The following is a 13,349-nucleotide window of genomic DNA, read 5'->3' as shown; positions in this document are numbered from 1 at the left end:
GAAGGATGGAGCTCAGAGATGGAGCTATGGAGCTCAGAGCTGAGCCCATCAACCATTAAGCATCCTTAATGCTCATATGAAGCCTTACACCACCATTGATAAGAGCTGGGGATGGAAGGATGGAGCTTGGAGCTCGAAGATGGAGCTATGGAGCTCAGAGCGGAGCCCAGTATCACATCACCCCATTAAGCATCCTTAATGCTCACATGAAGCCTTACACCCCCAGCAACCCCAACCATTGATAGGAGATAGGGGCTGGGGATGGAAGGGTGGAGCTCAGAGCTCAGAGATGGAGCTATGGAGCTCAGAGCTGAGCCCAGCATCACATCACCCCATTAAGCATCCTTACACCACCATTGATAGGAGCTGGGGATGGAAGGATGGAGCTCAGAGCTCAAAGATGGAGCTATGGAGCTCAGAGCTGAGCCCATCACCCCATTAAGCATCCTTAATGCTCACATGAAGCCTTACACCCCCCCAGCAACCCCTAACATTGGAGCTGGGGATGGAAGGATGGAGCTCAGAGCTCAGAGATGGAGCTGTGGAGCTCAGAGCTGAGCCCAGCATCACATCACCTCATTAAGCATCCTTAATGCTTACATGAAGCCTTATACCACCACTGATAGGAGCTGGGGATGGAAGGATGGAGCTCAGAGCTCAAAGATGGAGCTATGGAGCTCAGAGCTGAGCCCATCACCCCGTTAAGCATCCTTAATGCTCACATGAAGCCTTACACCCCCAGCAACCCCTAACATTGGAGCTGGGGATGGAAGGATGGAGCTCAGAGCTCAGAGATGGAGCTATGGAGCTCAGAGCTGAGCCCATCACCCCATTAAGCATCCTTACATGAAGCCTTACACCACCACTGATAGGAGCTGGGGCAATAGCAATGCCTGGCATCCAGCAGCAGCAACTCCTCTGCCATTAACATCTGTATACAAGCACCCTTTCCTGCTAGCAGCAATATGGGATGGGTGCTGTTCCTCTGCACTCACACCCTGCTGTGTGTATCAGCTCTCAGCCATAAGACCCCAAACCCTCAGCAGCCAAAAACAGCTCGAAAAAAAAACAAACACCTTCTTCACCCATTTCAGGTTGAGAGAGCCAGCAAAAATTGATCTTCCTTTCCATGTGGCCATCTGCAAAACGATCTGTAAATCATGAGACAGCTGAAACGACACGGGTAATTATAGCAGGAACCGAGAGCTGGGGTTATTTCGAGCTGGGTATTAGGAGCTGGGGGGGGGGTTGTTATGGGGGGGCTGTTATAAGGGGGGTTTGTTATGGGGGGGCTGTTATAGGGGGGGTTGTTATGGGGAGCTGTTATAGGGGGGTGTTGTTATGGGGAGCTGTTATAGGGGGGGTTTGTTATGGGGGGGCTGTTATGGGGGGGTTTGTTATGGGGGGGCTGTTATGGGGGGGGTTGTTATGGGGGGGCTGTTATAGGGGGGTTTGTTATGGGGGGGCTGTTGGTACTATGGCTATGGGGTACTACGGTTATAGGGTACCATGGTTATAGGGTACCATGGTTATAGTGTACTACAGCTATAGGGTGCTATGATTATAGGGTACTATGGTTATAGTGTACTATAGCTATAGGGTACTACGGCTATAGGGTGCTATGGCAATAGTGTACCGTGGCTATAGAGTACTATGGTTATAGGGTACTATAGCTATAGGGTACTATGGTTATAGGGTACTATGGTTATAGGGTACTATGGTTATAGGGTACTATGGCTATAGGGTACTATGGTTATAGGGTACTGCTGGTTCAGTGACACCCTGCAAGTCATCCCTGCAGCTCCAGGACGCCCTTAAAGTCACACACCATGAATAAAACATGGATTTCAATGGCAGAACTTCACGTAGACACGCTGCTCATTCATCACTATCCTCCCTGTCCTCAGCCCGTGTGGGGACTGAGAATGCCATACAAAGCAGAGCCCTCAATGTTAATACACAGCCCAGCATAGGAGCTCATTATGGGTGGGGGTCTCACACTAATCATGGGGGTCCCTGAACCCATTGTGGGGGTCCAGGAGCCCAACCTGGGGGTCTCACCCCCCAATATGGGGGTCCCGGAGTGCATTAGCAAGACCCGAGTCTGTTGTAGGGGTCTCACACTGACCATAGGGGTCCTAGAGCCCATCAGAGGGGTCCAGAGCCTTTGTGGGGGTCTCACAATGACCCACAGGGGTCCCAGAGCCCATCACAGTGGTCTTGAGCCCATCTGGGGGGGGCTCACTCCAACCACAGGGGTCTCAGAGCCCATCTGAGTGGTCCAGAGCCCATTTGGGGGGGGGCTCACAATGACCGCCCTTGGGGGTCCCAGAGCCCATCACATGGATCCTGAGCCCATCTGGGGGGTCTCACACTGACCATGGGGGTCCCAGAGCCCATCAGAGGGGTCTTGAGCCTTTATGGGGGGCTCACACTAACCACAGGGGTCTCAGAGCCCATCTGAGTGGTCCAGAGCCCATCTGGGGGCTCACAATGACCCACAGTGGTCCCAGAGCCCATCAGAGGGGTCCTGAGCCCATCTGGGGGGGCTCACAATGACCATGGGGGTCCCAGAGCCCATCAGAGGGGTCTTGAGTCCATTTGGGGGGCTCACAATGACCCATGGGGGTCTCAGAGTCCATCAGAGGGGTCTTGAGTCCATCTGAGGGGGGCTCACAATGACCCCCCCTTGGGGGTCTCAGAGTCCATTAGAGGGGTCTTGAGTCCATATGGGGGGGGGTCTCACACTGACCACAGGGGTGCCAGAGCCCATAAGAGGGGTCTTGAGCCCATCTGGGGGGCTCACACTGACCATGGGCGTCCCAGAGCCCATCACAGTGGTCTTGAGCCTACATGGGGGGGCTCACACTGACCATGGGGGTCCCAGAGCCCATCAGAGGGGTCCAGAGCCTATATGGGGGGGGCTCACACTGACCACAGGGGTCTCTAAGTCCATCAGAGGGGTCTTGAGTCCATATGGGGGGGCTCACACTGACCATGGGGGTCCCAGAGCCCATCACAGTGGTCTTGAGCCTACATGGGGGGCTCACTCTGACCACAGGGGTCTCTAAGTCCATCAGAGGGGTCCTGAGCCTTTATGGGGGGGCTCACAATGACCATGGGGGTCCCAGAGTCCATCAGAGGGGTCTTGAGCCCACATGGGGGGCTCACAATGACCACAGGGGTCCCAAAGCCCATCAAAGTGGTTCCAGGACTCTACGAGAGCTGGTTCAGCTCCCGGAGGCTGCCAGGCTTGAGCTGCCGACCTGCAATTACTGAGATATGCTGCTAATTACTGGGTAAATACGACTCCTAACCAAAATAACACTTCACCTGCCAGCCAAGAACCAAGAACCCACTGCTTTCCTACGCAGCCCCGTGCACCCCAATGCTCTGCTTTCTGCTGCATAAACCGACGCCACAAAGGAAGCGCCGCGCTGCAACGGCAGCGTTTGCAAACTCGGGTTTCCTGTTGCACTTTTCAAGAGGTTGTGGGCTCCTGATGCAGCTCTGCAACACACGAGGCCTTCAAACAGGCAGGAGAAAGCAGCACTCGCACGCTCCAGACCTCCACGCTAATTATATGAGAGGGTTATTGCATAGAGAATGCAATTAGCTATAAAACAAAGATGACAGAAGCAACAGGAAAAGCAGAAGTGATGCAGTGAGCTGCCTGTGTTGTAAGAGGAAACAGCGGGTACAGCAGAGCATCAATTGAAAGCTGGCTCCATCACGCTGAGTTATCTACATGGCTCCATCACATTATCTAGATGGCTCCATCACACTGAGTCATCTACATGGCTCCATCACGTTGAGTTATGTACATGGCTCCATCACATTGAGTTACCTAGATGGCTCCATCACATTGAGTTACCTAGATGGCTCCATCACGTTGAGTTATCTACATGGCTCCATCACATTATCTAGATGGCTCCATCGCGTTGAGTTATCTAGATGGCTCCATCACGTTGAGTTATCTAGATGGCTTCATCACGTTGAGTTACCTAGATGGCTCCATCACGCTGAGTTATCTAGATGGCTCCATCACGCTGAGTTATCTAGACGGCTCCATCACGTTGAGCTATCTAGATGGCTCCATCACGCTGAGTTATCTACATGGCACCATCACGTTGAGTTATGTACATGGCTCCATCACGTTGAGTTAACTAGATGGCTCCATCATGCTGAGTTATCTAGGTGGCTCCATCACACTGAGTCATCTAGGTGACTCCATCACGTTGAGTTATCTAGATGGCTCCATCATAGTGAGTTATCTAGATGGCTCCATCACGCTGAGTTACCTAGATGGCTCCATCACGTTGAGTTACCTACATGGCTCCATCACGTTATCTAGATGGGTTCATTACACTGAGTTACCTAGATGGCTCCATCACATTGAGTAATCTAGATGGCTCCATCACTGAGTCATCTAGATGGCTCCATCACGTTGAGTTACCTAGATGGCACCATCGCGTTGAGTTATGTACATGGCTCCATCACACTGAGTTAACTAGATGGCTCCATCACGCTAAGTTATCTAGATGACTTCATCACGTTGAGTTACCTACATGGCTCCATTACGTTGAGTTATCTAGATGGCACCATCGTGTTGAGTCATGTACATGGCTCCATCACGTTGAGTTACCTAGATGGCTCCATCACGCTGAGTTATCTAGATGGCTCCATCACGTTGAGTTATCTAGATGGCTCCATCACGTTATCTAAATGGCTCCATAATGCTGAATTATCTAAATGGCTCCATCACACTGAGTCATCTAGATGGCACCATCACGTTGAGTTACCTAGATGGCTCCACCACATTGAGTTACCTAGATGGCTCCCCACCATTGAAAGCTGCTCCTTTCCTCCTCAGACCTATCACTGAGTTATGAAAGAGGAAGAAGAATCACCAAGCAGAGCTGACGGTGCAACGCACCACCAAACAGCCATTAACCTTCAATCCAGGAGGGCAGATGCAGTGGGTTGAGTCCTCCAGATGCAGTGGGTTGAGGCCTCCAGCACACACAGACCTGAACAGCATCGGCCCCACCAGCAGCACAGATATTCACTCTGTAGGTGACCAACCTTGATTAGTCAGCCCATCTCCCTTTGTAGTGGGAGCATCTTTGTGGCCTCCTCTGGACCCTCCCCAACAGCTCCTTGTCCTTCTTGTATTGGGGGCCCAATACAAGACCTGGACGCAGTGCTGCAGATGGGGCAGAGCAGAGAGGGACAACCCCCTCCCCGTCCCTGCTGGCCACCCCTCTGCCGATGGAGCCCATGATGCCATTTGCTCTCCAAGCTGTCAGAGCACCCTGCTGGCTGCTGCTCAGTTCTCCATCCACCAGGACCCCCACGTCCTTCTCTGCAGGGCTGCTCTCAAGCTCTGCTCATTCCAGTCTCTATATATGGCTATAAGGCAAACAGCACCAGGAGGGAGATGTGCAATAGAGCTGAACTGAAAGCCAGCATTCAGAGCTCTGCAGTCTGTGAAGCAAAGTGCTGGTTGAGCACAAACTGGGCGCCCTGCAGCTCAGGAGCTGAAGTGCCAGCGCTCCAATAGGGCTGTTTGCTGTGCTGGGTGTGATTGAATGCAACACAAACTTGTTAGCACTGTTACCTCTCCGCATTGAGCCGCCCAGGGTGCGGAGCCAAAGCAGGCAGCAGAGCAGCAGCTTTGTGACACGGGATGGGATGAACCGAGGACGCATCGCACTGCAAACTCAGAGCAATCAAATGAGAACCACACCTTATTTAAATGCAGACAGACAGAGCTGCTCTCTTCCTCCTCTACTCTGTGGCCACACATTCTCCTGTCGGCACCTCCAGGGATGGGGAACCCTCAGCTCCACCTTGGGGTGAAGGAATTTCCCCTCCCATCTGACCCCAACTTCTTCCCATTTAAAGCCATTCTCCCTTGTCCAGTTTCCAACCTGACAGCTCACAGCCTCAGCCTCTAAAAGGGACAAGAGTGACAGCCCATGGGGCTCCCAAGGACCTGCTAAAGGGATAAAATGCATCAATAAGTGACTATGGAAGCACAGCCTTCCTCCATCCAGCCCATGTGGGATTATGAAACTGAAGCAAGCCACGGGTTCTGCCAGGTATGGCAATGAAAAGGAAGGAAATAGCAAATAACACAGATGAGAACTGAAGGAATCCTTGGGATAGACCCAGCAGATGTGTATAAACCGACCACCCCCCAACCAGAGCTGAAGCTGGCGGAGGTTCCTCCCTTCACCCAGGGTAAGTAAAGAGTCCGGAGCTGCGTCTCGTGCCTTAAAGAGCTTCTTGAACTTGGCCCTTTAACCATCACCATCGTTTCTCACGCCTTCTGCTTTCCCCTTCTGCACAGTGAGGAGTGTTTTGAGCAGCGACGTCACGCTTCCAAGCAGGGTCTGAACTCCACACATGACGTCTGGCATCCAAACGCTGCAATAAATCCAAGCTTTGCTCATGTGGTCGATTTCACTTCGGTTGTGAAGCTTCATTTCCCCATCGTGGATCTGTGTCTGAACTGTTGTCCCAGGCCGGAGCGAACACACAGGTATAAATAGCCAAAGCATGGAGGAATAATGTCAATATTGGCCGCTGTGCTGCTGGCTGCCTCAGCAGATCAAAACAAGGAGTGGGGGGGGAGTGGGAGGAACGTGGGGAGGAAGGAGGAAAGCGCAGTTAAAGAGACAAGCAGCTCAGAAACAGCACAGACATGAAATGATATAAGTTGGCTTCCAATAGCGCCCAGTCTAAGGCAGCGCTCAGAATCCTTTGTCGGTCACATAGAGGCTCCATTCTGTCCACGATCCTTCCATAAACCCGCTGGTATCCCTGGATTTCCCATAAGGAGGAGGTAAGAAACAGCCCGATGGATTCTCAGACCCGTCATGAAGAACACAAAGTGCTGCCCCTATCAGCAGGGCTGGAAGCAGAGCCCTGACCTCACCCCTAACACACAGCATAACACCCCATGCTCTCCTCTGTTAGGTTTCCAATCACCTCCCATACAACAGAGTGACCACAGCTCCCCTGGCTGCTCCTCCTGCCACGGCTCCCATTAGTGCCATGAGCTGCTCAGCTCTGCCTCAACCCTGTGCCCACCGACCCCCCCTGTGCCCACTAACCCCCCTGTGCCCACTGACGTCGCCCTGTGCCCACTGACCCCTCTGTGCCCACCACCAACCCCCCTGTGCCCAACAACCCACTCTGTGCCCACCAACACCCCTGTGCCCACCCAGCCCTCTGTGCCCACTGGCCCCCCTGTGCCCACCAATCCCCCTGTGCCCACACACCCCTCTGGTGCCCACCACCAGCCCCCTGTGCCCACCAACCCCCCTATGCCCCCTGACTTCCCTTGTGCCCACTGATCCCCTGTGCCCACCCAGCCCCCTGTGTCAACCAGCCCCCTGTGCCCACCACCAACCCCCCTGTGCCCAACGACCCCCTCTGTGCCCACCGACCCCCCCTGTGCCCACCAACCTCCTGTGCCCACCAACCCCTCTGTGCCCACTGACCCCCCCCGTGCCCACCGACCCCCCTGTGCCCACCCAGCCCCGTGTCCACCAGTCCCCTGTGCCCACCAACCCCTCTGTGCCCACCACCAGCCCCCTGTGCCCACTGGCCCCCCTGTGCCCACCCAGCCCCCTGTGTCCACCAGCCCCCTGTGTCCACCAGCCCCCCTGTGCCCACCGACCCCCCCTGTGCCCATTGACCCACCCTGTGCCCACCACCAGCCCCCTGTGCCCACCGAACCCCCTGTGCCCACCCAGCCCCCTGTGCCCATCAACCCCTCTGTGCTCACCCAGCCCCCTGTGCCCACCACCAGCCCCTGGTGTCCACCGACCCCCCTGTGCCCCCTGCCCCCCTATGCCCACCGACCCCTCTGTGCCCACCCCAGCCCCCTGTGCCCATTGACCCTCCTGTGCCCACCACCAGCCCCCTGTGCCCACACAGCCCATCACTGCTCACCCTGCTGTTATCCCAGCAGCATTTCCCAGCCCAACACACTCTACTATCCCCCATCATTCCCATTCACAGCGCTGCTCCCAGCTATTCCCCTTTGGGCACCAACACCTCAGACTCCAAACCAGCTCGTTAAGAAAAACACCATCCCATGCACAACATCATCATATTCCGCACCATATAAACCACAGCTTTGACACTTCCACCTCATAGGCCTCGTGAACCAGAAGGAGACAACCAGCCCATCGCCCCTTTACATTGAATGGCTTTCAGTGCAGGGATCCTACAGCAGAGCTGAGCACTTTTGGTTTCTCTTTGCCACCTCAGCTGACAGCCCTATAAATGCCAGCAGCAAATCAGAGCTGTGCTACCTGGAAGGGACCCCATCCATCCATCCATCCATCCATCCATCCCTCCATCCATCCCTCCATCCATCCCTCCATCCCTCCATCCATCCCTCCATCCATCCATCCCTCCATCCCTCCATCCATCCCTCCATCCCTCCATCCATCCATCCCTCCATCCATCCATCCATCCCTCCATCCCTCCCTCCATCCCTCCTTCCATCCATCCCTCCATCCATCCCTCCATCCATCCCTCCATCCCTCCATCCCTCCATCCATCCCTCCATCCATCCCTCCATCCATCCCTCCATCCATCCCTCCATCCATCCATCCATCCATCCCTCCATCCATCCCTCCATCCCTCCATCCATCCCTCCATCCATCCCTCCATCCATCCCTCCATCCATCCCTCCATCCCTCCATCCATCCATCCCTCCATCCCTCCATCCATCCCTCCATCCCTCCATCCATCCCTCCATCCATCCCTCCATCCATCCCTCCATCCATCCCTCCATCCATCCCTCCATCCATCCATCCATCCATCCCTCCATCCCTCCATCCCTCCATCCATCCCTCCATCCCTTCATCCATCCATCCATCCCTCCATCCATCCCTCCATCCATCCATCCATCCATCCATCCCTCCATCCATCCATCCATCCCTCCATCCATCCCTCCATCCATCCCTCCATCCCTCCATCCATCCCTCCATCCATCCCTCCATCCATCCCTCCATCCATCCCAGTTGATCCCCATCCATCCCATCACAGCAAACTGAGGCCAGCTCCAGCTATCCCCTCTATAGAACAGATACTTGCAGCTCCCTAAGGTGGGGTTTCGAATCCGAATGCATTGGGGATAAAAGAGCGTGTGTCTAAAGATAGATCCCTCCGTGATTCACTTCTATTCCACAGCCTCCAATGGGATGAACTAGGAACAAATACAGCCCAGCCCTCCCACAGCACAACCAAACAGCCCTGCTCCATCTGCTGCCCTATCCCAGCCTTTATAGGACGGGTCCCATATATACAACATAGGGCTTCACACCTTTAGGGTCCCATATATCCAACACAGAACCTCACCTTTGGGTCCCATATATCCAACACAGGACTTCACCTTTGGGTCCCATATAGGTTGGGTGACAACCACCCATCCCACAGTCCCATATATCCAACACAGGGCTTCACACCTATAGGGTCTCATATATCCAACACAGGACTTCACCTCTAGGGTCCCATATAGGTTGGGTGACAACCACTCATCCCACCCTATGGTCCCATATATCCAACACAGGACTTCACCTTTGGGTCCCATATATCCAACGTAGGGCTTCACCTTTAGGGTCCCATATATCCAACACAGGGCTTCATTTTTGGGTCCCATATATCCAACACAGCACTTCACCTTTGGGTCCTATATAGGTTGGGTGACAACCACCCATCCCACCCCATAGTCCCATATATCCAATACAGCACTTCACCTTTGGGTCCCATATATCCACCACAGGACTTCACCTTTGGGTCCCATATATCCAACACAGAGTCCCATATAGGTTGGGTGACAACCACCCATCCCACCCTACGGTCCCATATATCCAACACAGCACTTCACCTTTAGGGTCCCATATATCCAACACAGCACTTCACCTTTAGGGTCCCATATATCCAACACAGCACTTCACCTTTAGGGTCCCATATATCCAACGTAGGGCTTCACCTTTGGGTTCCATATAGGTTGGGTGACAAGCACCCATCCCACCCCATAGTCCCATATATCCAACACAGGTCTTCACCTTTAAGGTCCCATATATCCAACACAGGGCTTCACCTTTAGGGTCCCTTATAGGTTGAGTGACAAGCACCCATCCCACCCTATGGCCCCATATATCCAACATAGGACTTCACACATTTAGGGTCCCATATATCCAACACAGTGCTTCACCTTTAGGGTCCCATATATCCAACACAGTGCTTCACCTTTAGGGTCCCATATATCCAACACAGTGCTTCACCTTTAGGGTCCCATATAGGTTGGGTGACAAGCACCCATCCCACCCTATGGCCCCATATATCTAACACAACACTTCACCTTTAAGGTCCCATATATCCAACACAGGGCTTCACCTTTAGGGTCCCATATAGGTTGGGTGACAACCACCCATCCCACCCTATGGCCCCATATATCCAACACAGCACTTAACCTTTAGGGTCCCATATATCCAACATAGGACTTCACCCTTGGGTCCCATATAGGTGGGGTGACAACCACCCATCCCACCCTATGGCCCCATATATCCAACATAGGGCTTCACCTTTAGGGTCCCTTATAGTTTGGGTGACAACCATCCATCCCACAGTCCCATATATCCAACACAGGGCTTCACACCTATAGGGTCCCATACATCCAACATAGTGCTTCACCTTTAGGGTCCCATATAGGTTGGGTGACAACCACCCATCCCACCCCATGGTCCCATATATCCAATACAGGGCTTCACCTTTAGGGTCCCATATATCCAACACAGGGCTTCACCTTTAGGGTCCCATATATCCAACATAGAACTTCACCTTTGGGTCCTATATAGGTTGGGTGACAACCACCCATCCCACCCCATGGTCCCATATATCCAACACAGCACTTCACCTTTGGGTCCCATATATCCAACACAGCACTTCACCTTTAGGGTCCCATATATCCAACATAGGACTTCAGACCTTTGGGTCCCATATATCCAACACAGGGCTTCACTTTTAGGGTCCCATATAGGTTGGGTGACAACCACCCATCCCACCCTAAGGCCCCATATATCCAACATAGGGCTTCACCTTTAGGGTCCCATATATCCAATACAGGAAATCACACCTTTGGGTCCCATATATCCAACACAGGGCTTCACCTTTAGGGTCTCATATAGGTTGGGTGACAACCACCCGCCCCATGGTCCCATATATCCAACACAGCACTTCACCTTTGGGTCCCATATATCCAACACAGGGCTTCACCTTTGGGTCCCATATACACAACACTTCACCTTTAGGGTCCCATATATCCAACACAGCACTTCACCTTTGGGTTCCATATAGGTTAGGTGACAACCACCCATGCCACCCTATGGTCCCATATATCCAACACAGGGCTTCACCTTTAGGGTCCCATATATCCAACATAGGACTTCAGCTTTGGGTCCCATATATCCAACATAGGACTTCAGCTTTGGGTCCCATATATCCAACATAGGACTTCAGCTTTGGGTCCCATATATCCAACACAGGGTCCCATATAGGTTGGATGACAACCACCCATCCCACCCCATAGTCCCATATATCCAACACAGGGCTTCACCTTTAGGGTCCCATATACACAACACAGGGCTTCACCTTTAGGGTCCCATATATCCAACACAGCACTCCACCTTTAGGGTCCCATATAGGTTGGGTGACAAGCACCCATCCCACCCTATGGCCCCATATATCCAACACAACACTTCACCTTTAGGGTCCCTTATAGAGACCTCACATATATATATATATAACACATAATACACCATGATACAAGGGGGTGTTGCTACGTTAGCGGCCGTACCACCCTCCTAATGCTTTACACCATTAATCTGACCACAACAGACTCAAGCAATGGACGAACCCTATATATGGACGAACCCTATATATGGACGAACCCTATCGGTGCTGTGTGACCCCAAACCCACCCCCATACCCCCCATACGGAGCCGTATAACCGAGCACGACCCTGTTTTTCTCATCTAACCCCCATATAAAGCGGGTCCTCGCTCCGACCCGACCCGGTTGAGTCCCCGGTTCCTCACACAACCCTATAGCGGGTATAGGATCACATCGGGCCCCAAGCACGGAGCCCTACAGGCCGCGGCCCGGTGACAGCTCGGTTCCGGGGTCTCACCTGCTGTTCGTGCCGCTCCTACCGGGGGTCCGGCTCGACCCTCCGGCCCGCGGTGAGGCGCTGCCTGAAGGCGAGGTCCCCCCGCGGGCATAGGGCCGAGGAACGACCAGGGGAGACTCGGCCGGGGCTGCGCTGACAGCGGGCGGAGGGAGAGAGAGGATGGCTTCAAAATGGCGGCGGCCCCGGGGCTGGTCAGGGACGAGTGGGGGGGGGCGGGGGGGTGGGAAGGGAGGGAGGGGAGGGGAAAAGGGGGCGGGGATGGGAGGGGAGGGGAGGGGACAGGGAGGGGAAAGGGGTGGGAAAGGGGTGGGGGTATGGGGGGGTGTATGGGGTGTGGGGGGGTTGGAGGGGAGAGGGAGGGGAAAGGGGTGGGGGTATGGGGGGGGGTATGGAGGGGGGTGTAGGGTTTGGGGGGTGTAGGGGGAATGGGGGGTGGTGTAGGGTATGGAGGGGTGTAGGGTGGTATGGGGGGGTGTGTAGGGTTTGGGGGGTGTATGGGGTATGGGGGGGGCTGGAAGGTTTGGGGTGTGCAGGGGGTATGGGGTGTGTAGGTTTTGGGGGTGTAGGGGGTGTGGGGGGGCGTATGGGGGGGGTGTAGGGGGTATGGGGGGAGAATAGGGGGGTTTGGGGGGGTGTAGAGGGTGTGGGGGGGTATAGAGGGGGGTAGGGGGGTATGGGGGGTATGGGGGGTGTAGGGATGTGGGGGGGTGTAGGGTTTGGGGGGTGTAGGGGATATGGGGGGGGCAGGAGGGAATGGGGGGGTATGAGGGGTATGGGGGGGTTGGAGGGGAGAGGGAGGGGAAAGGGGTGGGGGTATGGGTATGGGGAGGGGGGAGCTACAGGGTATGGGGGGGGTGTAGGGATGTGGGGGGGTGTAGGATTTGGGGGGTGTAGGGGGTGTGGGGGGGCGTATGGGGGGGGTGTAGGGGGTATGGGGGGAGAATAGGGGGGTTTGGGGGGTGTAGAGGGTATGGGGGGGTGTAGGGGGTATGGGGGGTGTAAGGATGTGGGGGGGTGTAGGGTTTGGGGGGTGTAGGGGGTGTGGGGGGTATGGGGGGGGCTGGAGGGGAGGGGGGGTGTAGGGGGTATGGGGTGGGTATGGGGGTATGGGGGGGTATAGGGTTTGGGGGGT

General features: G+C 54.5%; 1 protein-coding gene across 4 annotated transcripts in view; it reads right to left on the bottom strand.

Annotated features, from left to right (window-relative positions):
- Positions 1 to 12,401, bottom strand: part of PPP6R2 (protein phosphatase 6 regulatory subunit 2) — a 54,132-nt gene extending 41,731 nt beyond the window's left edge. For all 4 annotated transcript variants that reach the window (XM_015851711.3, XM_085510768.1, XM_015851489.3 and 1 more), the window contains exon 1: positions 12,218 to 12,401. The gene's annotated coding sequence lies outside the window, so the exon portion shown is untranslated. The remainder of the gene's footprint in view (positions 1 to 12,217) is intronic.
- Between the last annotated feature and the right edge of the window lie 948 nt (positions 12,402 to 13,349).

The sequence above is a fragment of the Coturnix japonica genome, chromosome 1 (assembly GCF_054131305.1).
Source record: "Coturnix japonica strain WE chromosome 1, WE-NBRP24, whole genome shotgun sequence".
In the NCBI taxonomy this organism is placed as follows: domain Eukaryota; kingdom Metazoa; phylum Chordata; class Aves; order Galliformes; family Phasianidae; genus Coturnix; species Coturnix japonica.
This window is presented reverse-complemented; position numbering and strand designations above follow the sequence as displayed.